An 11,455-nucleotide genomic window follows, 5' to 3' on the forward strand; every position below is an offset into this window, starting at 1 on the left:
ATTGGTGCTGGAGATTGAACTTGTTTTTCTGAGTTCCAGAAACTATATGGCGAAGAAAATAATGTGCTCTAATGTGGCTTTTAAATAATACAAAAGAAACCAACCAAAGGGGAACAAACAAACACAATAATGTGATCCACATCCAATGTTACAGAGTTGTAAATCAGTCTTAATGCCTTTCCCACGTCTGCTCCAGTACCACACTGGATCCAGCTCGTTCATTACCACTTGGAGGCCAAAAACCATTAATACGATGCTGGAATGTGCTTGATGGGTTTCATTTAAAGGGGAGCTCCATGGGTTTTTCAAAATGTCCACATAATTCACTGGTTGAAACGTAAAGTCAGTTAGAGTGGTGTGAAATCCTCCGTTCTAGAGAAACTTACTGAGTCAGAATTGTTCACAGTGTTGGTGATAGGAACCAGACGTCTGAAGAGTTTAATGCCTCTAAACGCTCCTTCAAAGTAAGTTTTTAATGAAATGGTTATAAATACGCTGCCTGATGCCTGAGACATCATAGTTTTCAGAAGGTTTTGGTTTCAAACTTACTATTTTAAATGCATTTATGGTGGAGGGGCACATGCAGGGTGTTGTAAGGCAAATAGTGACCAAACAAAACTCAGATTTACCATAATCAACATTACATATAAAAACTCAGAATATATATGTGGGTTCACTGATGTTTTGGGTAGTGAACAAAATTGTGACCCTTGGTTCCTGTAACCTCCACTCTGAATTACTCTGTTTTCATTTCAACCATTGAATTATGCAGACATTTTGAAAAATCGGAAATCCCCTTTTAAATGACTCTAGTTAAAGGGAAAGCAGAGAAAATGTTATGTTTATGTAATTTTCACAACTGTGGCCAAGACATGTTTGGAGTCTGACATTTGCTTCTTTAGTTTTGTGCTGAAGATACAAGGCTAATGCAGCTAACTAGTAATGAAAGCTAAGTACAGCCACTGGTTAGCATTGTGCAAACTGTATGCCTGGATCATCACTCATTTTACTTAAACTGTGTCGAGTTGTTAAGTTTTCTCAACTAGACACTATAAAAATAAACAGAAGTACACTGCATAGCCATCCTGAAGCCTCCATTTTGTCAGTACTTCTGTCCATTTTTTGATAGATGCTAACTGGATGTCATAAGCTTCAGTTACTTAGCTTTATTCAGCTTTGTGGCTCCAGCACAAAACTAAAGAAGCATCAACTTCACTTAGCTTAAAGCTGTTGTTTTCACCAAACCATCACTTTAAAGTTGCACTTTTCCTTCAACTTCTCCTGCTTTGATAACGCTACTCGCGCTACACCTGTTGTCAGTTAACTTCACTGGTGAATAAGAATCAACAAGACGCCATTGAATGTAACAGTGTCAGTCCAAAGAGAGAAAACAGGCCTTCAGAGCAGGACGTATGCAGCCGTTTAGTGAAGCGCCGGCCTCAAAGCCTGAGCATTCAAAGCATGAAAGCGAAGCACCAGCGCTCGCTCCTCTTAAAGACGGGTCTCTATGCCTCCCTAATCCACTCCCTTTATGCTGCAGCCTGTCAGACAGTTTTACATTAGTAAATCACTGTCACACCATTAAATTCCTTCCTTAAATTCCTAAAAGGAAAAGTATCAGCATTTCCAAGTGAATAGGGATTAGGGCAAACACCGGCTGCTGCCCACCGACGTGCATGGGAACGGTGCAGGGCCATAAATCCGCCAGTTATCTGCTTTAGAGCGGCTGGTTCTCAGGCCCCAGCCTTTGAAGTGGCCCTCCATATATCAAAGACGCACATGATCTGCCCATAACGTCTCACAGTCAAAACCCACCAGCGTGAAAACGTCCAGCGGGCCTTGAAGCTTTCTTTAAGCTGAACACATTTAAATGAGCAACAAAAATGTAAAAAAAGAGACCGAATAATCACAACTACTATGATGGTTTATTATTTTACCACTTAAATGTCAAATCAATAGGAAGAGTTTTAGATAAATGAGTGAAGTTTTAATATCATGTGATTTTTAAGTTTCTAATAGTTCAATAATTTTAATAACTTACCTAGACAATAATAAATACTGCCCAAACTAATCATATTTCTAATTATTAAGGGAAAGAGTTGTCATATTCATTCAGTATTTACATATGACCCCTTAGCTCCCAGTCAAAAAGTCTTTAAAGAACATTAAGGAACAGTATATTCTTTTTACAATTTATGGATGCCCAGCGCCGCTAAATACTCTTTACAATAAAAAAGAATGGAAATATTCGCTGAACATGGCCTAATAGTCCAATGCCGCCACCTAGAGGTGAAACACAGCTCATGTAGGGTGTCTGAATTTCAAAAATAGTTCAGCTGATAAGCTGAGTCTTGTATGGACCCTCTACTCCCTGTGTAGTGCATCTGTCATCGACATTTTGAATTCATCGAAGTGGCAAGCCAAGGTGACCCTCAAATAACAAGTCTTTGCAAATATAAATGTATTAACACGTTTTAAATACATATATATATATATATATATATATATATATATATATATATATATATATATATTCGACTCTGTGCCGTGGTTTAGTGATTGTGATGTTAGTTAGCTTTCTAAGTAGGTCCTGCAGGTCCCATGACTTGGCCAAGTTTGTTTGCTAGCTAATTTTAGAATTATCTTATTTAAACAAACATGTCATACTCTCGTTTCGATTCTCAAACCATGGGGCCTGCTGGTGTATTCTTCAGTAAGTTAACTAGCTAGCTACGCTAATCTTCGTCTGCACATTAAACAAGCTAAAGGTTATACTAGAATAATACTTTTTTGATAGTCAAATTAGTGATGAAAGTGCCAGATTCTTGGTTTAGTAAGTTCATCAGTTTATCTCTTTCTCACAGAACCGCGGTAATTCTACGAGGCACTGCACCGAAGACCTTAGCAGCGGTTCGGACTCGCACCTCGACTCGAATATTTATACATACATATTTACATATCGGAGCTGTACATTTCTGGGCAGGTAGTTAGAAAAATTGTTGTAGTACAAATTAAAATATTGAATATTAAAGCACTGAGACGCTGAGCAGTATTTCTGAAGTGGTAATCCTAGTAAGAATCAGTCTGTTACTATAATCGTAGAAAAAAGGAGACATGAATAAAAAAGGTTTGAATTTAATGTACATTTTGCTCACAATGATTTAGATTCACCAGCAGGGGGCGCTGCACCCAAGTAGTTTTGTGCATCACTGTTTTATGTATTTGTCAGTGATTTATATATATATATATATATATATATATATACTATATATATATATATATATATATATATAATATATATATATATGTGTGTGTGTGTGTGTGTGTGTGTGTGTGTGTGTGTAGTCACAAATTTGAAAACAGGCAGCGAAATAGTTTGTCATGTTAAGTAGATACACTGCTTAATAGTATTTAATGTGTGTTTCTAGCTGCACTGTGTGTCTCTTTTGGAAACAAATAATTGCACATTTTGTAAGTTGTTTTTTGTTCGGACCCCAACGAGTGGGTGAATCTGATGACTGCATGAATGTTGAAAGAGTATGGAAAGAGAAACTTGTTGAAGGACCGTCTTCTGAGGATTTGAGTGAATTATCTATTATTGCCTTCATATCTTCATCAGTATAATGTTGATTTTGAGATCATTTGAGACTGAAACATCAAGCCGGACCTTCTTTTTGAGCGTGTGATGTTCATAATAAAGATGTACGACATGGTGTGAAAAACTCGATGCCTCTGACATTTAAATGACTGTTTAAGGCTTTACAGGGCGACTCACAGCAGCACACACTAACCATATTTTAGCCTGTTTTCACTCTACTAACTCAGTAATGATACTTATTTAAATTCAAACAAAAATAATATATAGTGCTACTTTAATTATTTAATCTAAAAAGGCTAGGGGAAAGATTCAAAAACAGCGCAGTGGGCATCCAACACCTTTAGATTATTTGGACCAATAACTGTATTTACATATTATATTTAAGTATATGCATGTATTTGATTTGTCTTATCCGTTTTTCTTTTGCCCTGCAAAATATACCAAACTAAGACAAGAAGCTGTCAGTGTAAATCTCCATGTCAAGGAAATTGCAAACTCTATAGATAAACATTAATCCTTTTTTAACTGTGAGATTAATACAATGATATTGTCTTGTAATTACAGGAAGTAGAAAAGTAGAACTACACATGTTTGAGTGTCGGTATTGCAAGTTTTCCAATGCAAAACATTACTGACTAAAGCACTGGCATCATTGAAGTAACAGACCACTGCAGTGCCTGTATTTGGACTGTGTGTGTACATTCTGGACTGTAGGTGCTTTAAAGACTCATCTAAGTTGGGCACATTCTAAATGTGATTTTAAAGATATCTGTGAGAACAAGAGAACATACTTCAGGCACCTCACTTGAAGAATCATGAAACAGCAAAATGCCAGCTTGATAACAAAATGAAGGGAACTGTCTTCAGTGTGTCAGCTGATAATCTTGGTGCACGTCGTCTTGCAGGATTCCAGGAAAGTGGACAAATTCTGCCGATTTTGTTTGGCTTCACTACAGGAGATTCAGAGTACTGAAGTACATAAAGGGAGATTCCAGTTGAGAACACCAGAGTTGCATGATAAGTTTGTTTTTGAGCTAAAAACAAATCAAGACCTCTCGTGTGTCAGCGGTGTGAAGGCTGAAAGTGTCCTTAGCAAGCACTTGTCCTGTTTTCATCCTGTAACTGGATTCCCCCCCGACGTGCTGCATGACTTTTTTGAAGGCATTGTCCCATTTGAGATGAGCTTGTGTCTTCAGAAATTGATTTCAGATAAATATTTCACATTGGACAGTCTTAACTCTATTATTGATTCGTTCCCATATGACCATTCTGACAGAGTTAACAGACACAAAATTCCACAGAGCTTTGAATCAAAGAAATCTATAGGTGGAAATGGACATGAGAACTGGACATTACTTAGGCTTCTCTCCCTCATGGTAGGTAGTCTGGTTCCAGAAAAACAGAAGGCCTGGGAAACATTAATGGATGTAAAGGACATTGTAGAGATGGTCTCTTCAGAATTTTCAGAGGAAACCTTGTTCTGTTTAGAGACCAAGATTTCTGACCATCAACAAATGCTAAGAAAAGTTTTTAGTGTGTTAGTTACTACTGCCACTAATTGAATGTTATGGGATTTTTTGTTTTGTTCTTTTTCAGTGACATCTGCAACAGTGTTACTTTGAGTAATGCTTGGACCAGACAATGTAAGGAAAATGGCGGTTCCCCAAACTCAGTCAACATTAGAGGAGCTTAAAGACGTACTGTGTGAAAAACTGCAGCTAGAGAAAGTTTCTCTCTGCAGAATAAAGATCCTGATTTTGCAACCTGGTGGATGGAAGTGAACTGCCTGCAGACAAAAACACATTGAAAGTTTTTTGGGAGATTGACATCACACCAGTAGGGAGCCTTGCACCAGTACAAGATGAAGCTGATATGTCAGACTTCACATTAGACACATCAAGTCAATCCTCATCATCCCCATCCAGCTCTTGTTAGCGGGCAGAGCAGCGGCCAGCAAAATTTCCCATACCTTAATTTTCATTTGATGTTGAATTTCGGCTCCAGAAAGGAAATGAAGCTGATGAGAAGAGTAAAGCTACACTAAATGTGTGTCGTGAAATAAAAATGGAAATACTGGACAAAGTAGTAGAAGCCATTTATTCTTTCAAGGCTTATCCAGCAGATTCTGAATTTGGAAAGGAAACAGACAAACCACAGAAAGGTGTGAAGAAACCAAAGCATTCAGAGATCAGTTTTCTTCCAGATAATCCAACGGGAGTTGATGAAGAAGACCTTGAACAGGAGAGAAAAGCAATGGAAGAAGAGATGAAAAAGAAGAACAAAAACATGATACTTGTCAACCAAAAGATGGACGTAATGTTCTTGATGAGAAAGAGAGAAATTATTAATGATGAACCCCCCATAGCAGCTGTAACAGAAAGATTCAAATGGACCTGTGTGAAAGATGTAAAAGACCTGTGTGAAACTTTTCACACCTCTCAGGACAAATATTCAAATGCCCTCATCCGGATGTTTAGAGCCAAAAATGATAATCAGCTGAAATTCCTGTTGGAAAGACAGAACACACAGGTAATTTTACTGATATGAATATTGATAGGCAAAGTATATTTCACATGATTTTGTCATTGTCATGATGATTACTGTCCACTCTATCAGCCACACCTACCTTGTTGGTCCACCTTGTAGATGTAAATTTAGAGAGGGTAGCTCATCTGTTGCCGCACAGTTTGTCAGTCATCTTCTAGTCCTTCATCAGTGCTCAGTTTCTGGCCACAGGACGTTGCCTGGCTATTTTTGGTTGGTGGATTATTCTCTCTCAAGCAAATAAGATATGTGCTGGAAAAATGAAGTGAACCTATTCTGTAAGGCAGTGGTGGACAACTCTGATCTTGAATTGCTGGTGTCCAGCATAGTTTGGTGTTTATCCTGTTCAGGCAGGCCTGATTCAACTCATTTGTTATATGCAAGGTTTAGTGGGTGTGTTGGAGTAGGGGAACTACGAAACTTGCTCTCCTGCAGTCCCACCAGGACCACTGCTGTATGAGGAAAGTGAATTGTTTGATGTATTTATTTTTGGATTTTTACCTACTCCAGACAGCTGATATAATAAAACACAGGAGAGCGACTGCACTAAAAGGTCTTCCCTGTTACCTGAGAGAGTATACATCTATGGTGAATACGTGTGGTAAGTAATTTTCTTTACTTATGGAAAAACGTCAGTAAGCTGTCAAGCAATAATGGGTTTGTCTCAAGTCAAGAGAACAATGTATACAAGACTTGCTACACATTAGATCCTAAAAGACTGATTTGCTTGGAGAACAAGAGCCATGGCTGTGGAATAAACCCATTGGTTAATGAGAGTTAATGAAATGTTTTACTTTTTATTATTTGTCCATTTATTACATGAAATATCTGACATGAGGTTAATCATGACAATTTATCATGAAAATGGGGTGCATATTCTGGCAAAAGAGTGATCTGTTTTTTTACTATAAGATAACAGTACATGAGAAATAAAATGAGAAAACAGAGGCACACACAAGCCTCAGAAAATTGTGCAGTATAAAAACATTTCCTGCCTCAATTTTGTAAACTACAGCTGATACGGACAGTGCAAAAAATCTTGGTGAGTGAAATAACCTTACATCTAATTTAAGATTGCTGCAAGAATTTTATAAGATTATTTACAATTTCTAGATAATTGTATCTAGTTCAGTTCTCTTATTCTATTACATATAATTTTGTATGTTTCCAGAAATAAAGCTTGAAACAATGAAAATTATATAACAGAGTAAAACATCTTCACTAGTTAAAATGAACAACTGAAAACTCTCTTTTTTTCTGAAAATGAGAAATATTAGTTATTTTGACGAGACTTAAGATGATCTCATTTTCAAAGACATAATTTCTTGTAGTGGATAATGTCCTGGTGGAGGAGGTGGATGTTGATGCTTGTATTTGTTTCTTGTCCAGGAAACTGAGTTCTCTCATATCAGTGGGATCAACATGGCCATTCTGGAGGTATCAGATGCCAGAGGTGAAACAGACCTGCCTGGAAACCTTGCTGTTGTGATAGAGGAGACTCAGCCTTTATGTTACTATTTGCACTTCTTTATGCACTTAACATTGAATATAAGATTCATTCTCATATGTGGATCTTGACATAGTCATAGTCAATAAGTTAAGAATAATAAATTACCATTTGTATTCTTCACCTGAGGGGAGCACATGGAGGAAATCTGTTTAATCCAGAATGCAAAGGCATCTTTTCTCTTTGGTCAGATCACAACTTCCTATTCATGATCGTGGTGAGTAATTAGAATTTTATTAGTGATTTCTGGTAATTATGGTGGTGTAAAGAAGTCGCACAGTTACAACAGAAGATCCAGATTTGATTTAGTCGTTGGTGGCTCAGAACAGAGTCTCAAAGACTGTAAAATGCAGGGTGAGTGTCTCTTCACCACTTGCAGTGATAAAGTTTCAGTTCAGCTTCTGAGTTCATGATTTAGTCCATAATTTTGCTGCATTTAAAGGGATCAGATGGTTCTTTAAAGGTGTTGAGGGTGATGCATTTCATGTATCAGAGTGAGAACTTCTGTTATGTTTAGAAGTTATTAGGAGGAAAAGTGTACAGTTTTACTAAAAGGCTCCCTTTCAAAAGAAGTTCCATTTGTTTTAATTTCTGTCACTCCTGACTGTGAGCAGGAGGTGTGGAGAATCTCCAAATGAGGTTGTGCACACCACTGGAGGTGTGACTGAACCTTCAATGTTACAGTCCACAAGACCTTTACAATACTGACTGAATAGCAGAACCATTCGAGACATAAATGTAGGACAATCTTCATTTGGAGCATTTATGTTTAAGACAGCAAGGTGACCAAAGATAAAGCCTGAGACCAAAATATATGTACTTTCTGGTGTTTTTCAATAATAAAGAGAACATTTATTATTTACTAGGAAAGCAGGACCCCTGCTGTTGGACTTTAAAGAAGATGGCCTGCCCAAACTCACCTGAGTTTTATATGCTCTATAATTGACAAATGGGTTACTTGCAACAATAAATATGATTTCTAATTGCAGTATCTAGTAGAGTGAGCACACTGGCAAAAACATAATATCAGAATACTTCAAGGCCTTTTTACAATCCATTAAAAATATCACAATATTTTGTTTTTCTGGGATTTGATTAGTTGTAATGGAAAAAAGCCCCAGCAGTGCCACAAATAAAAAATCAAAATAATTTAATATTTCACATACTAGACTGAGCTAAATCCAGTTAAACAGGACTAATTATGCTCTTTGTTGTGAAAAATGCGGTTGTTCACTGTTTTTTAAGCACTGATAATATCCACACAATTGAACTCACAGGCATCACCACCTTTTCGTGTAGTGACAAATCATACCAGCGTACTTTGATGTGAAAACGTGTACAGCTTGGCAGGTCTACAGTTACAGATTGTAAGTCATGCAAATAATTTCTTTGTGACTTAACAGTTACATGAAGCAAGTCAAAATCAAAGTTACTTTTGTTACTTGTTACTTTTTACTGTATTTATGTTTATTTGTAATTATTCCAGTGTAATAAAGTGTTGTACAGGCAAAGCACATTGACTGCCAAAATAAACAGTTTAAAGCAGTTTTCCTAAGACTTTCGTATAGTGCTTAAGGAGACTGGGAAATAAACTCTTTACCAAGCCAAAGTTTTATTACACACATGTATAGCCTAGGAAAAGCTCAGTTAGTGTGCATTGAAGACCCTGTAGTTACTGAATAATAAGCCTAGAATGTTAAAGTGTTGAAGCAAAAACGTCTCTTATAATTTAACACACAAATGGCATTTTTACATTTATTCACATCTATTTAACTGCAGCAACCACAGTGTAGAATGTTGTCTTCATGGGTCAGTGACACCATAATAGGTGAGATTCTCACCTGATGAACCAATATTAAAACCATGTGATGTCATAATGGCTATGATACAGATAAATTCCACACACACTACAATTTCAGATCATTCTGTGTTGAGACACCAGAGAAGACCAGCAGCACAATGAGCTGCCTCTTGTTTTGGTGTTGCAGAGGCCAACAGTCTGACTCTGACACAGAAAATAAGGCGAATGAAGAACAACTGAGGAGAGATAGAAGCAAGAACAAGAGGAAGAGAAAGTGGAGAACGACAAAAAGAAGGAACAACAGAAAAAAGAAAAGACAAAGGATGCAGAAAGAGCAGAAGAAATCCAAGCAGTCCAAGAGCCAGAAGCAGGAGAGAAGGAGAGCGATGTTCCACACGTCCCAGCAGGTCTTGTGTCTGGCAGCTTGGAGAATATTTCTGCTGTGATACCAGAGAAGATGAGAATTCCTCTACATGAGGACTTCCAAACCAGTGAAGACATTCCTCAAACCAACAGTGTTCCAATTGAAAATTCACTGGACCAGATTGAGGCTGAAGCCGAGGCCGAAGCCATTACACTACAAATTTGCACTGACCTGGCAGAGCAGGAGGCAGATAACAATGAACCTCTGGGTAAGAAATGGAAGTTAATATCTGCCAAATTAAAAAAAAATAAAGGCCTAAAAAAAATAAATAAATAAATAAATAATCCAGCACTGACCACCAAACGTCCACATGAACATTCAATTATAAATGTCAATCAAAAAAGTTTCACCACTACTACCACTATATTTCATAAAGCATCTCTTGAAAATGTAAAACGTTAATCGTGTCATTGAAAACTTTGTTCTTATTGCAGAAGAAATGGAAAGTCAGATGATGAGCACTACAGCAGACATTACTGAAGAACTGATGGAAACTTTGCTGCAGGATGTCATAGCAAACAGCACAGCTCTGAGTGAGTAAAGAAAATTAATAACTGATATCAGGAAAATAAAAATAAAATAAAAAATAAAAGCTGCAGAACTGACAGTATGTTTTCATGTGAAATCAGAGAACGAGAAGCTGAAGAAGGCGGCTGCTGAAGCCGAGGCCGAGGTCATCCAGGAGATAATGAACATTTATCTGGATGAAACAGAGGAAACGATGGAGAAACATCTTGGTAAGTTATGTGGTTGCTACGGTATCCAAGGTGATTGATATGGTGTTTCTAGGCATCTGGTATGGTATCCCAGTTGGTTGCTAAGCGGTTCCTGTGGTATTCTAGGTGGTTGCTAAGTTGTTGCTAGGTGATTGGTATGGTATCACTGGTATCACATGTTAGGATATTGCTGTGCTGTCCAAGATGGTTGGTAAAGTGTTGCTTTGGTATCTCAAGTGGTTGATATGGTGTTGGTAGGCATGTGGTATGGTATCCCAGTTGGTTGCTAAGTTGTTGCTAGGTGGTTGCTATGGTATTACAGATTGTTTATACATGTTGCCAGGTGGTTGGCATGGTGTTTGAGGTGGTTGTTATGGTGTTGCTACATGGTTGGCATGGTACCACAGTTGGTTGCTAGGGTGTTCCTCGGAGGTTACTATGGTATCACAGGTGGTTGTTAAGCTGTTGCAAGATGGCTTCTATGGTATGCCAGATGGTTGCTATAGTGTTGCAAAGCGTTTGGAATGGTATCCCAGGTGGTTATAAGGTGCTTGCTGTGGTATCTGAGGTGGTTGCTAAGGTGTTGCTAGATGATTGCCATGGTATCTGAAGTGGTTGCTACGGTGTGGCTAGGTTGTTGTTATAGTATCCTAGGTGGATGCTAGAGTGTTGGTAGGTGTTTGCTATGGTATCCGAGATGGCTATTAAGCTGTTGCCAGGTGTTTGCTCTGGTATCACACGTGGTTGCTATGGTATCTCAGGTTAATTGCGATGGTGTTGCAAGGTGTTTGGTCTGGTATCCCAGGTGGTTCCTAAGCAGTTGCTATGGTATCACCAGTAGCTGCTGAAGTGTTGCTAGGCCATT

This window comes from Colossoma macropomum, unplaced genomic scaffold (assembly GCF_904425465.1).
Source record: "Colossoma macropomum unplaced genomic scaffold, Colossoma_macropomum, whole genome shotgun sequence".
Lineage (NCBI taxonomy): Eukaryota > Metazoa > Chordata > Actinopteri > Characiformes > Serrasalmidae > Colossoma > Colossoma macropomum.